Here is a 16,031-nt window from a genome sequence, read left to right on the forward strand (position 1 = left end):
TGCAAGCATGGTATGGATTTTTCCTCAAAGACAAAAAAAAGATTACTTGAACAAGTATTCCTAATGTTGCCTCGTAGCATGTTGCTGACACAAATATTGTCTGATGATGTTTATCACCATACTAACTTGAATTTCAGCTACAGCTCATATCAGCTTGAAATTGAGGCCATGCATCTGCAGGCAAAAAATAGTCACAAATCGCACAACTAAGTTCAGTGAAAGCTGAGATTGGAAGTCTTGCTCTTGGATCCTCCTGAATAGTGACCACAACTAATACATTTGTTTTGTAAGCACCCAAGCCCACAAAAGGACTCTATGTATCTCATCATAAAATAAAGGACAGCGTGAAAATAAATGCTTTTCAAAAACAAGTTTGAATGAAAGCAATAAGAGAAAGCTGAAACTACAGTGAAAAGGGTGCGCTGTGCACTGATAGTGTGTTTTCGTATATCGTGCCTCTATATTTGATCTTGATCCTTTGATTTGGTGTAGAGATTCGTATAAACGGTGCTATCAGAAATGAACTCTTTCTACCACTCTTCGCTGACCTTTTCCACGAAACTGAGTACTTCAGTGAATCCTCATGGTTTGACAATACCTTTTTCCCATTACTGCTCATTCTTCCCTCTGTTCCCAGAAAATGATGTTTACCTTGAACACTGTGGAATTGGTGCTTTTGGTTCGTGAGGAGAGCAGCCTGTGCAAGGGCAACTGATTACGTTGCCTCTCTCTCTCTCTATTCCTCCTTCCATCTCTTTCTCTTTTATTTGGGCTTTCATTCTCAGTCTCCCTCTCACATGCTCGCTTTGTGCCCATCTCTCTCTCTCTTTGCTTTTCTCCTTTTTTCACCTTTCTGCTCTTTTCTTTTGTTCTATCCTTTTTCTGTTCTGTCTCTTTTCCCCCCCCTTTCCTCGTTTCCCCCCTCCCTCTCCACTGTCCCGTTCTTTTCCCTCCCCTTCACTGTCCTGTCCTGTCTGTCTCTCCTGTCTGTCCCTCTTTCCCTAACCCTATCCATATCCCTCGCTCTCTCTCTCTCTCTCTCTCTCTCTCTCACCTCTCACTTTCTCTCTGTCTTCATCTCCCCTGTGAGCTTTTCAATTAGGTAATTACTGTAGTGTGAAAAGAGCTGTGCTGGACTGTGTATGTGGACTGTGTGTGTATTGTTAGGACACCTGTCCCCCTGCTGATAGCAATTACCTGCCAAGATAGTCTCTCCTTTGTGTCTCAGCTGTGGTGGGCCGCTCAGTCCAGGGAGAGCTCACTGAGCTGATTTGGTGTCTAATCAATGGCCAGGCAGCTGTCTGAGAGATGCTAAATGACAATGTAGTCCACATGAAACAGGGACAAATTAAGATGGGAGAGGTGGGTGCTTTTTTCTTATGTCCTATATTTGTGTCAGTATTGTGTTATTCATACATGTAAAAAATTTTTTGTTATTTAATTGTAACTCCCATAGCTATATGATATTTTACAGTGTTTATAGTTATAGTTTGGTTATAATAAATTACAGTGCCCTGATTCAGTGCTCTAACTCTATGTTTCCAGGTATGCTTTGCACATATTGTGTCATAAATATTGTATTTACAGTGTTGTAAGCCCTTAATTACTTTATTATTAATCAATTTGTAACTTTACCCCTAGACCAAATGTGAGTGGCACCATATGGAGCCAAGAATGACAGTTGAAAATGCTACCCATAATGGTATTTGACAGAACACTATCAGTTAAGCCACTTCCTATAACTTCAGCTGTAATTCCCCTCATGAGCACTGCACAAGGATCTCTTCATTTACCTTTCCTAACCCCTCTTCCCCTACACCAAATGCCTAAATCTTCACCCAGCTGCCTGAGGCGTATATGAAGGCCAAACACTAAATGCTTGTGTCTGTAGTGGTCCGAACAAAAAAGTTGACAGATTCATCACAACACTGTTGGCACTGTCAAATTTATAGTACTTCCCTGCATCGCATTAGTTCTGCTGGATCAAATGTTTGTGAAGGTAAAGACTATTGTTCTACAGAATGACGACGGGAAGAAAAATACATGAACAAGAGGGAAAATGTGATGAAATCTCAGCATGTGAGCATCAAGGTGGCCAAACGTCAGCACACCATCTGTGTTCCCATGGCAATGAGGCCGTGGGAATTACTGGCGAATACTTTCAGACTTTGATGGACAGCTGGAATCTCCTGAATCTACATTAAGCCATACAGATCTGCTAAAGGTGACCGTACACATGCCGAACTCTAAAACTGAATAATAATTTCAATCTCCACAGCTTTACACACTTAGGCGAGCGCAATATGGGTGTTGTTGGATATAAATGGAAACAGATTCTGTATTCTTGACAGTCCCAGGAATTACCATTGTCTGCACTTGCTTTGTCACATGTTGCAAGGATTCCAAGGACAATGAAAGACAGAATATTCACTGATTTTATTTTTTTTTTCCCATCCCATTTCATATTCAGGATGCCATATCATTGAATTAGTCACAGAATTGTCATTCTGTGTAAAATATCTGTCATGCTGAAACATGGGGGTTTACTCAAGGACAAATGCTACTGTCACACGTGTAATCTGCATTTAATTGGGATTGTGTATTAACCAGCTCATTTCATCAACACCTAAGAGCCTTTATAAAAAAAGAGGAAAAGGTGGGATGTTGTCATTTCAAAACACTGAAAGTGAATATGAGAATAGTGAAAGTGAATATGAGAATATTTGAGAGCTGTGGAGGAGAATTGGTCAGGATGATAAACTGATAAAAGATATATCAGGACCTCAGGGAGATTTGTACAAACCAGACAGACTTTGATCTGAGTGGATGTAGAGTCCTCAGCCCAAGTGGATTAGGTAACTTGGTGGGATATGAAGTCTGAACTCCTTAGAATAATCTTTGGGGAAAGAGAGAGAGAGAGAGATGACAATTTTTACAAATGATTCTCAATGCCAAGAGAATGTGGTACTGTGTTCACAGTATAATGTGATGCTTACTATAATTCAGCTGTAACTATAATGCATTTAATGGATTACTGGAAATCTTATTCTCAAATGCATATGAAGGGAAAATGTAGGATTTGTCATTTGCTTTAAAAGCTGTCTCTCTAAAATATTCATCTGGTTAATTTACAGCTTGGTCAAATTAATCTGGAGCGAATAACACAATATAAGTCAGAGACATTTACTGATGCTTCCTCAAAGCCAAAATTGGAATAAAATTCCCCTCAGTATTTCCCACAACCCATTTCAGGGACTCCATCACAGAAATGGCACTTGCTTTTCATGGCTCAATCCAATTTATAATTTAATTAACATCGAAGGTTCCAAGTTCATATTTGAAGTTCCACAGCTGGTCAAAGACATTTATGCACAACAGCATCAAAAAGGCAGATATGCTGTTATATTAGGATTAAGACCATATCTATGTTTTTTACTGAGCTATAAAGGTTCAGATTCTGACACCACAAGGCTATGAGGTGAGACAAAAAAAGGATTTTATTTGTAAGTTTTAGTCGTTAAATGTCAGAGAAATGCAGTAAAAATGATAGTGATTGAATAAAAATAAATATGCTCATATCAGCCCATGTTGCATGTAAATTAAGCTCATCAAAGACTTGCTGTGCCTGCAAAGTGGCTCATTTACATTAGATTCACTGGCCCATTAAAATGTCTTTCTATATGAATGGGTACTGTTCTTGTTGTCAAATAAATTCTCTAATCATTTCAATACTGGATAGAGCTAATTATGATGTTGTTTACGATTACAGAAAATGGCAAAAAATCACTACAGTCCTGTAATGTCAAACAGCTCAAGTCTTTTCCACAACTACATAAGTGCCTATTCCCATCTTCATGCATTTACTTTGCTTAGAGACATCCAGTATTCATGATAAAAGAGGTGCAACAGATAATCCTCATTGTACCTAACGCTGCTGCAGAAAATCTTATCCAGATTACAATAAACAGCTAAAACAACTAAAATCCCATCACATTATAATAAACGGCTTACACTGGGGAAAGAGTTGGTCGGTTGTTTTGGTTCGTTTATTTGTGTTGAATACGTGTATGACAGCCATCTAGTATCCAAGTACAGGCAGTACAGTTCTGCCCTGATGTGTGGGAATAATTATGGCTCTTAATTAGACTTCATGATAAATCAGTTTTCCCCAGAGTCCTCTGGGAAACCAGACTCAAAAAATTATTCAAGACAAGACAGCTGACTAGCCTGTAAGATTTAATCTTGAACAAGAAACTAACATTAAAAAAAATCATGTTACAAGGATAATGAATTTCAATTCTCTTTGCAATAGAATACATCACTACAGTGTCTTCTAACAACCATGCCTTCTCTCAAAGGCCTATTTTGACTCTTGTAAAACCTTACACAGCTCCATTGGTGATAAAAATGGTAAACGGTTTGTTGCTGTGTTACACAACGCTGGTGGTCTTCAGTGGGTGGTGATTCACTGTTTTTGTTGTGCCTTCTTTTAATATTCATGTCTTTTCTGTTTCACAAGCCAAGCTTCGGTGCTTTTGTTTTGTTTTGGCTTTTTTTTCTTTTTTTTTTGCTCCCGACACTGCATGCGGTTGGCTCCCTCCACGTTTGATTAGGTATGAATGGAAAACAATAGGGGCATAATTGATTCTCTTCTTTTCTCAGGTTCCTTGTGCTCTCTCCTTATCGGTCTAACAGCAACAGAAATCACAATAGCTGCCTTTGGTGCTATTCCTTTGGCTAATTTACTTGCTCTTGCTACCATTCTCCTTTTCCATGGCATTACGAGCCTCTGATTATGTTAACTGATTATCAAGTCTGCCAAAAAAGGAAGACAAAAGAAACTGGGGCATCATCGAATTTGTGTCTTTGATGGATTGTCCTCTTTAAACCTGAGAGATTAGCTTAGGGTTTTCTGATTGTTCCTGACTGTGTTTTGAAATAAATAGAACCAAATTAAAACATTTGGCTGTCTGTTTCCCATATGGCTGAATTCGGAGGTTATTAATTACTTCCAGTATGTTGTAAATCCCAGAAAAAAATGGATAGATACAGCTCTGTATGACTTTGAGTGCTTAGTTAGTGATGTTAATCTGAGGTTAAGTGTGTAAATAGTGTAGAAAGCACTCAAAAAGCATCTGCTCCCCCCGAATGCTAAAATCTGCTTGTCTTAACATGCTGCGATGTGCAAAGATTTGTAAGATGGGAAATCTCTAACATTCCATTTGACGGCTGCTGTGTGTGATGCCTTGACTCTCACCTGAGCCTGAGAAGCTGTCCTTTGCACCATCTGCCTCTGTTTTCAGCTGCTAATTAATTTGTCCTTGAATGCCAGCTCTAGTGTAGTTATACAGGCACATGGGTTTAAACCCATGATGAACACAGCTTGCCTCTTGTACTCAGGTGGTCTTGTAACATACAGTATTATTAATCAGTCTTAACTGTGTAACAGAATGTGGTTTAAATTTAAGAGCCAATTAGACAGCTACTAAGCTACACTTTCCAGTTATTCCACTGTAAGTGCTGATCCTACAGACAGTGTTGTGCATTATATTTCCCTTTTTACAGTGTTAGTTAACAAAATAACTGTCACACAAGTCCAAGAAATAAAAACGCAATCAACAAATGCTTTCTCCATATGCCTTGAACTATAGAGCAGTATAGTCCTGTATTATAACACAAGCCCTGCAGCTGTGAATGCATTTATCTTTTCAAAAATGGCTCTCAGAGTAGTGATAGTACAATAAAGGAATCAGAGAGTGAGGGAATCATGAACTGGAAAAAATGTCTAGGAGCATGATGTCCTCAGTGCCTTGTTAGAGAGTTGAAACCTCCACAGGGGTCTGTTGGGAGGCAAAATTTTCATTCTTCTAAAATTGTTCTTTGAATCAAAGCAACACATTAACACAAAGAAAAGTAGAAAATATGCACAAAGAAAGTTCCAAAGTAAAACATGACTACTGGAAACAGAGGCAAGTGCTGCGATTTTGACATTTACTGTCTAAATGGGTCTATTACATTGACATACAATTTGTTTGCCAAGTTTTCTCTCCTATTTGAACTGAACAATTACGGGCCCCTATTCACACAACAGCCACCTCAAAGTGATTGAGGCAAACACTCTTCCTCCAGTACGTGTCAGTTCATCACTTCCATCTTTCCACAAAACACAGGTGTGGTACATTTGGGATGGATTTAAGCTGTGAATCCTCTATGTATTTTATTTATTTATTTATTTTTTTGCAAGAGGTGAGCACCATATATGTATCACATAAACACATGAAGGCTAGGGTGATGTTTGTGCAATCTATTATTGATTAAGAGCATATCTAGATTACAGACAGTTATGTCTAAGATATAGACTACTATGCAACAGTTTGGTTCAATAGACCATGTGTGTTAATTTGGGGTTAGACAGTCAGTGAACCTTTGCAGTTACTTGCATTCTAATATTACCTAAATGGACACACACACACACACACACACACACACACACACACAGAAGTCATCCTCACAATCTGTAATATCTAGGTCTTTTTCTTTTTTCCCCCTACTATTTAAAATGTATTTCCACACATAGTCATCTGAGCAACTGGCCTAATTCTGATTATGAGCTGTATTCCCATGAGTTTTAGTTGAGCGGTAAAATCAACCAATTAGGGTCAGGGAAGGTCAAATTCATATATTGATGAAAAAATGTAATTAAGTCTTAGCCATTAGTAAAAAGAATAATGAGCTATGAACACAAACAGATCTCTGATTTTAAATGATTTAGGCACCTAAAATTTTAATGCATCACATTCATACACATATATACTGTATTATTTTCACTGAACTGTAGGCAACAAACGCCTTATGGCACGCATGGGGAGTTGATGATAAAGCATAATTAGCCCATAATTAAGCTTAATAGACCTAACATATACTTAATACAGTCATTAATGCACACACAAACGAAACCACACCAAAGTCCAGTATAACATTACATTGTGGAGTAATAAAGCAGTCATAGGATGATATTAGTATAAAAACCAGAGACTATTTGCCTTTAGACCAGCCCACAGGAACAATATGATATTTCCACATGGACTTGCATCACAATCATCGGGTCCTAATACTGTGCCCTCACGACTGGACAACTAAATGAAAACTGAGGATACATGTGAGTAAATATCACTTTTCCCTCATACATTCTCAACCCCCCCCCCCCCCCCCCCCCCCCCCCCCCCATAAAATAGGACAAGACCTTACAGTTAGTCACTTACCATTCAAAAGCATTATAGAGCAAAGGCCAACATTACCCAAGCCTCAGAAACCCAGAGTACCTGACTTCCATCTTCTCATCTCTGCAACACAATTGCAGTGTGAATGTCAGCACTGAAACTTGCATTGGGGATTCTCAGGGATTTTATCCAATTATACACATTTTTGTAACTGGGAATTTTAATTCAAATAAGCAGATCCACTGGAGTATGGAAACTTATTCCTCAGATTGTAAAAGCACTTGCAAAGCCCAAGTGAACAAGTTCATTATTACCAAATACATCATGGATACAAAAATAAGTTCTGAATGAGCAAAATGCTCCAATTTAAGCACATAAAACATTTTTACAAGTTGTGCAACAGGTTATAATATAGTGCATCAACGGCCTAATTAAGGAGGTAAAGAGCTGTGTACGTGAATGATTCATGGCCCAATCCCTCTGGAAAGTATATCAGGCATACACTGGCCAGAGATATTCTTAAGGGAGACGGTGCCACAGTCTTCAGATTTCAGCATGGCAGCCACTATGTTTGTTGCGCCCCGGGTCAGGGCTGAGAAAGTGTAACCATTCTCATATTCATCGATGTTACATTTATGGGTGAAAGGATTGTCAGTGTGTAACATCCATATTGTGCTCTTTAACATATTTCACAGCAAATAACTGAAATTAACATACTAATTTGGACAGTTCTGAGCATTCCAGTGGCTTAATCAGAGCCAACCTTTTGGGGTTTTGGGGGAGTTAAAATAGTATATTTCAGTCATGAAATGGAACCCTTTATTTGGTTTTATTTGCTCTCCATTTTATACTGCTTTCATGGGATTTCTAAAGGATTTCTAAAGGAGCCACCATCTGTGCTCTTCACTGAAAGAGAGAGAGAGAGAGAGAGAGAGAGAAGGAGAGAGAGCTAGAGAGAGAGTTGAACAGGCAACCTCCCTTGCCCTTAGAGACCACTTCAAAGCAGGGAGTGCAATGCCCAACTAACATCTTTTCTACCATCAAATTAGTATCATTTTATCATGGCAACCCAGGAAACGTGCAAAATTGAAAGAATATTATTATAATATTGTTACGAGTAATTATCAGTATTAAGCAAAATAAATGACATCATCATTAGAATATTAATGAGTTCAGATATATCATACATGTTAAAAATATTTGTATAGCCTTTAAATTCAAATGGATTATTCATTTTCAGTGACGCTTATAGACATAATTAAAATATTTTAACTGTGCCAAAGAAACATGGTTACTGTATACTGTTGGATGGGAAACTTTTAACATCTTGATGTATTCAAACAAAAGTACGGAATGAGGCCATAAATCAACACAAATTTGAAATATACCCTAGGGAAAAAATATTTATGTATCCACAAAAGAAAGAGCAATAATAATTACCTTCTCAGACACTCTATTGATCAAACCTTGAGTTTTGTCGGTGAAGGAAGTCATACAAGAACAGGAAACACAGTACAAAATATCTCACACTAACCAGGTAAATAACAAGATACAACAAGAACCTCAAGAGGAGGACTTCATATGAAGGAGGACTTCATAAGGATGACATGACACACACAAAAAAAGGACCTGTTCACTTTACTTTTGTAGTGAGAGATTTTTTATTATTCGCTTTGTCTTATAAAACCCTTTGTCTCAATACAAAGAGCTTTGAGTTGTGAGTTCTTCATAGGCACGTATAATTGTGTCAGATTCTGATAAGGAACGTTATGTGAACCAGCCAAATCAAAAAGAGAACCATCGATGTGCAGTTGAATGACCTAGATTGCATATTCTCTATTCTCCCCAGTAACCCCATTAAAATCTGTGCATGAATAACATGCTACTCTCATATCATAATAGAGTACCCCCCCCAAAAAAAAATTCCACCACATCACTATAATGCTGTGGTATTAATCGATGAATAATGTCTTGATGTAATTTCTTAAATAAGTCCACGGTGCATTGAAACATTCAGCTCTTTAATTCGGGAGAAACAGATGAATCTGAAAACAAGTGTGTGCCTCTGGCATATTTTCATTCTCAGGACTCATTACCATATTCCGTCTCCCTAGGCTCATGTTTAAGGCTGCCAAAAGAAGCCCTGCCAATGGCCTAAGCTTTAACTAAGCAGTGGAGGAGGCAGGATGGGTGTGGGTGAGAGATGGGAGGGTGATGGAGGAGGCAGGATGGGTGTGGGTGAGAGATGGGGGGGTGATGGAGGAGGCAGGATGGGTGTGGGTGAGAGATGGGGGGGTGATGGAGGAGGTGTATCGTTTATCACATTTATCACTCCACTCTGGTGTGATTCTGCCTCTTGTGTGGATTGGTGTAATTTAAGAATCCTTTTCTTTTATACATTACATTTTTGCTGTAGATCTTCTACAAGGGGAGATTTCTAATTTCTACAGGTTTGAATTTAAACAACAAATAGCGAAGCCAACAGGTAGAATCACCCATATGATGTGAAGTCCTAAGGCTTATATCTGTACTACTTGTAAAATATGGGGATTCACTCTTCACATTCTGCATCTCACAGGCTTCTCTCATTCCCATCTTCCATTTATCACTGGACCAAAGAGATGCCATGAATATACTAATGCATATGTTCAGTCTTAACAGTTTGTAGCAGAATTCTAGAACACCCAGAATACACACACACACACACACACACACACACACACACACACACACACACACACAGAGTTTCTGAAATCGCCTTGTCTTCATCTCAGCATGATTGCTGTTCCCTTTTGTTCTCAAAGGCAAGCCTCTGTACTAAGTCTTGGACATGAATATTTCATACAGTCCTCTGCACTAAACAAGGACAAAGCAAAATCTCCAGTTGAACTTCTACTGACTTTTCTCTCATACAGAAATTGCTGTACTTTATTGGATTAACTCTGCTCACTGAATCTGAAAATGGAAGTTTTTTGGCTCCAGCTCAATATGCTCCAGCCCATGATAAATGAAAGTTTCTGCTGAATAGGTCAGTGGGAGCTTGTAACTCATGAGGAGTCAGTAGGACACAAAGTTATGTTGAAAAGGATAGAAGTAACTTTTTTTTCTGAAGGCACAGATACATGTCATAAGACTGAGATGTGTAGACAAAACTAAAACTTAAAATCTAGTGTGCACATGTGGCAAGTGTACATTTCCTCCTCATTCTTCCTAACACGAACTATTATGCTGCTGTGAGCAGGATATGAAGATTTAGGCATTCGGTGAACCAGAAAAGAGTTCATGCCTCTGACACATGCTCAGTTCAAATTGACAATGAGAACCATGTTGTACTGTTAATGTAATTAAATTATCTTCGCCTTCATGATTTTTGATTATCACAAACTAACTTTAGTCACATACTGCCACCCTTTAGACAGAACTATTCAGTCTACCAGTGCCAGGGCACCCGGTAATTCCAACAGGTGGCAGCATGCACCTTAATGGCAAATTTACTCATAGATAAAGATGCATAACTTACTGCTTCACAACGGCCCATGCATTCTCTGACAAGTCAGAGCATTCTCTAAATACTTATGTCCAAAGCCCTCTTCCAGTGGTACAAAGCATAGCGTCCAAAGCAGCTAGATTGCTTACTGGGCAAGGGTCTAAAAATTTCTGTAATATTTCACCTCATCATGCACACCTGAGACTTCATCCTCAAATAGTAGAGAGGTTTTGTTGAGAGATTGAAGATGGGATGGAAGGAAGACAGAAAAGCACACTTTGTCTGGTGGATCACAGCACCACGACTCTAAACCAAATGCACTTTGGAACTCCGAGAGATGTAGTCAGAAGAGAAATATGTTAATGACTCACCCGATAAGCTTAAAAAATCTTTTTAAAATTTCTACTTCACTCCAATTTGAAATGTCCAGTTCCCCATAGTGTTGTATGTCCCTGCCATGGCATAACATGTATGATAGTCTGAGATGGTGAGGACTGGTTTGTGTGTCTTCTGATACATCCAGAGTCAGCCATTGCTTGTTTTCCCCTGCCAGTGTACCAGCATCTCCATGGAGGTGACCATGTGGAGGACCATGCTATTTCCCTGGATTCACCTACAACTCTTTAGGCTTCATAAATGCTAGGGGCTGCCGAATTGTGATGACATGGAGACTATCCAGTCCAGCTGACCCTCTCACAAAATATCACATTAGTACTGTTGAAATTTGAACTCATGACCATGGAGATAGAATGCATGCAATAAAACATCTTTATAAGATAAGCTGGTATTCATTAGACAAGAAACCATATTATTTATTAGACAAGAAACCATATTATTACCTTCATGTAAGATTTTTTCAAACTTTATCAACAAAAGTGTAACAGTTTGTGTGGAGTCCAAACTCTCAAAACTAAAGACATATGCTCATGAAAAATATTGTTTCAACTGGTAGGCCCTAGTCTCTGAATGAATCAACCGTGTCTTGGTGGTTTAACGGTGATTGGAGGTTACTGCAGTAATTGGAGGTTAACAGTGCGTGACTTCCTGATTTGTAGGAGATGAGTTTGACCAGTACGATAAAATGCCTATCTTTAAATATCCACACGCTTGTTCACACACATATTTCCATATCAGTCATGTACAGATAGGCAAGCAGGTTCAACTGCTTAAACCCATAAGCCAGAAATCAATCAGGCATGTTGCCAATCAATTAGCCATCATTCCCTTGAGACATATTGTGCTCTGCTAAATGAGTTTGTAGAGCCACGGGTTCATCATAAATCATGTGAATGATGGGACACAGACACACTACAAAAATGCACTTATTATCTGTAGTTTCACTTAATGAACTCAAAGCAGTTGTCTACTCTGAATGAAAACGATTTACTGTTTGGCAATGACAAATGTGCTGTATTTGTCCTCTGCCTCAGACTTGTGCTTCTTAGCTGTACAAAAAAAAAGAATCTTTTGAATGTATGATAGTGTTCTCTCACAATTAATTCAAATGCTTGAAATGATCTATTAGCTGTAGCGTAATTATGTACTTATATTGCAGCTTAATGAATGTGGAATTTTGGCTCATTAGTTGGTCATTAGCAGTCATTTTCCTCAGTATCAGTGGCAATGTTCATTAATATTAAAAGCTGTAAAATATGACACATTTGAAATGAATGAATGCCACAATTAATGGCATGGCTTTAATTTAATCTGCAATGTGTTGATTGTGTTGCCACTGAACTTAAGATTGCATACATGAATATGAAAATCCATTCCAGTCCCATTCTTGAGTCACTTTACTTGTTTTGTCCTTCCATTCTTTTGATCATTTAGCAAAGAGCTTTTTATTTCTTCACACATTTCGGTAATGACTTCTGACTCTCCAGTTCGATCAGTTGTCCAATCAAGAATCTATTGAACTGTCATGATTGTTTTTTTTGATCTGTAAAACACAAGAGAGACGCCTTCAGTCTCTGAAAGTACAGCTTTCCGGAAAGCTTTACTGTGCATATGCCTTGTCTCCTATACATGTCAATGATGTCTTTAAGTCCTTCATGGTGCAGAGCTGTCTATTTCAGCTCATTCCGAGCATCAAATAGAGTGATTATGAAAAAATTACACTCAGCTTGAATATTTGAGACTCAAAGGGAAAATGTCTCATTTTAAACAAGGAACGGACAGCAATGGAAGATTTCTTCATAGTGGTACTGCACTAATGGGTAAACATTGTAAACAAAATTGTACTATCAGTACATCACAGTTGAACTAAGAAGCCAAATACTCTGTATTGTATTAACAGGAAGCCATGTGCACCTGTTCAATAATGTAAATGAGAAGTTATTTATCTCTCTGCTTATATTTATTATATAGAGATTGTAATGTTATATTTTCTTTAAAAGAAAGAGTGAAAACCACACAGCTCATAACCCAAAACCTTAACCATGTTATACAGTGTTATATAACTGTGATGTATGGACAAGATGCAGACATGACTTTCTGTTACATCATAGGTCAAGTCTCTAAACCAACTCCCAGATCACTTTAGATGTGTTAGTGTGATACCCTCCATGTTGCCTTCCATCCTTACTTCAGAACTATTAATGAACAGTAAAAAACATTCTTGTTAGTGATTCTTTACTGAGTATAAATTTTGTAACATGGCCACAGTGCAAATAAACCTATGTGTCACTGCAAAACATTAACTTGCTCCTGTGGATTATAGCAACATGAAACATATTTTCGTGAACATTAGCAGAATATTATAAGTTTAATGTAAAAGTCATATGAAAACAAAGATAAATTCCACTTAAGTGTCAGCTCAATTCTCACATAGTTTGTTTCCAAGCTTCGGTCGGTTGCCTGTACGAACATTTCAGTATAGTGCGAAACTTATTCAATTACCTTTATACAAGGGTAAGGATTGGTCACAATTGCATTCTTAATAACAAATATAAACTTCAGACACACTGTAAGATATGGTCTGAGTGTGTGCATGGGATGGAGAGAGAAAAAGAGGGAGAAATGGATAGTACAAAGACTCTGAATGACTGGTTTACTCTATCTTTGAATAATGTATTGAAAAAAGCTTTTGTGTTTAAGGCATGAATTCCATCCTTCATTAATACTACTGCTCAGTCAACTGAGGACAGACAACAAGAGACTGACACAGAATCTAGGTCTCTGTCACCTCTAATGATGTGAAATAGGGGCGGGGGTTTTCTTTGATACCCCCCCCCCCCCTCCCTTTACAGCACTTCACCAGTCTGTCAGTCATATTGAACAGGTATGAATAAAATGAATGCAGAAGAAAGCAGTAACGAGGTAAGTGCCTACACACAGCCAAAAAAAAAAAAAAAACCCAGTTATCGTACATGAAACAGAATTCTATGTGCGATTCTTCAATTGAGATGGATTCCTAATGATTTCCACAGTTCCTTGGCATCTGTACCCTAAGGCATCAGTACAACACCAGCTAAAAATTGTGTTTAATTCCCTTTTTCATCATTTGAAAAAAAAAAATTCATTTAGTTACTTACATGAACCTATTCCAATCAGAATTTTAACAATGTGGAAAGCACTTTTGTTTTTTAAGACACTTACTAGTCCAATTCATGCACTGAAATATTAAGAAGGATAAAATGTATTTCTGTTAACATATCTGGCAAATGGATACATGAGAAAGATTATCACAAAAGGATTAAAAGCAACACTATTATACCACAGCATTAACAATAAATGGTGGTGCTTCCTGGACCACTGCCAAATTCCGGAGAATATGCATTTCAAAAATTGAAATAATATCATTTGCCCGTAAGAAGCACCAGTTTAGCCAAAAAATGATAATATTAGTGCTATAAGGGATCGGCAGCTGTTACAAAAAGTGTTTAGAAACATTTTATTTGATCAAATTAAGTTAGACACAGTTTGAGGGTTTGAATATTAATATGAATAAAATTCAGCCTGTTAGTAAACACCAAAATGACAAATTTGCAAGCTGCTAGACATTTTTTGAGTATGCACTGTGATGTGTTTAATTTGGACATACTGCTCTGTAGCACAGTAACTTTTAATTTCATTTATTTTTTTTACCTTTACCATATACTGCCCATGCCATAGCTGTTCAGATAAAGAATGTCATATGATGTTGTGAAGAAGCTTTGAAGAACAATGAACTGGGAAGAAAAAGACAGACAGTCAAAAATAGAGCTGACAGTTTAGCACCAAGCTAGGTCTTATGCATCAGAGCGTGGAATTCTGACCAGTGTTATTTCTTCACAGAGGTGGATTTAATATGCAGTTCACGTTCACCCCAGAGATTAAAAACAATTCACTTCAAAAGCAACAGTTTTATCTACCATCTGAACACTCCCTTAGCGTCTATCCATTTAGTGTTGTATCTTCATGTCCAGTTTATACCATACACTTATAAATACTGGTGTAAGGTAAACATGGTTTTTATACCTATAAATATAAAGATTCGCATTGTGAAAGGAAATACAGTGCACACAATGAAACAAAATACAAATCAGGATATAGTAATGTATGAATAAACAATTTTGCATGTGTTAAAATGAGACGAATAATGTTAATATTTCAACATAATGAGAGCTTTTACGTGTGGCAACGAATACAGTGTACATTTTAATGTCATCAACCTGTGAGGGAAAGCCTATTTGAAAGCCTAAGATTCTTTTTCCCCTTAAGGAATTCAATAATGCCAAATATCCATGTTCTCTGGGAATTAATAGCGTTATAACATAACATTTCTAATCAAACAGCATGATGCTTAACTTCCATGCAAGGTATGTCAGACGTTTGACATTTCTGACTAGAATGATCTTTAGGATGCATTTTGAATTGGACAAATGCCAGTGCTGTCAATGCTTTCTCTTATAATTACACTTCACTTAGGCAGTTTGCCTCTGATATACAACCTTAATTAGGTCAACCAATCAGCAAACGTCAGTGAAGAAATCATGAAATGTGCATGTTTTCAGAAATTCATTCATAACAAAGAAGCACTGGATTGATTCAGAATGTTATCTTACATTTTTATATCAATAATTTATTGTTATTTTTCATCAAAGTATCACAGGTAGGACAAGTTGACCAGCAAAGTTGTCAACGATATAATCACTTGAAATAAATACCATAAACACAGAGTCATTTCAGCAGGTAGAAATGCACAGTTTATGAAACATACATTTTAGGAAAATGAGTCTGTGTAGAACACGAGGAGCACCAGAATGTTAGGCACAACAGTAGGTAGAAACAACAGAAATGACCTTTAGTTACATTTTATATGGTCAGTCTAAAATATAACTAGT

This window comes from Chanos chanos, chromosome 1 (assembly GCF_902362185.1).
Source record: "Chanos chanos chromosome 1, fChaCha1.1, whole genome shotgun sequence".
Taxonomy (NCBI): Eukaryota; Metazoa; Chordata; class Actinopteri; order Gonorynchiformes; family Chanidae; genus Chanos; species Chanos chanos.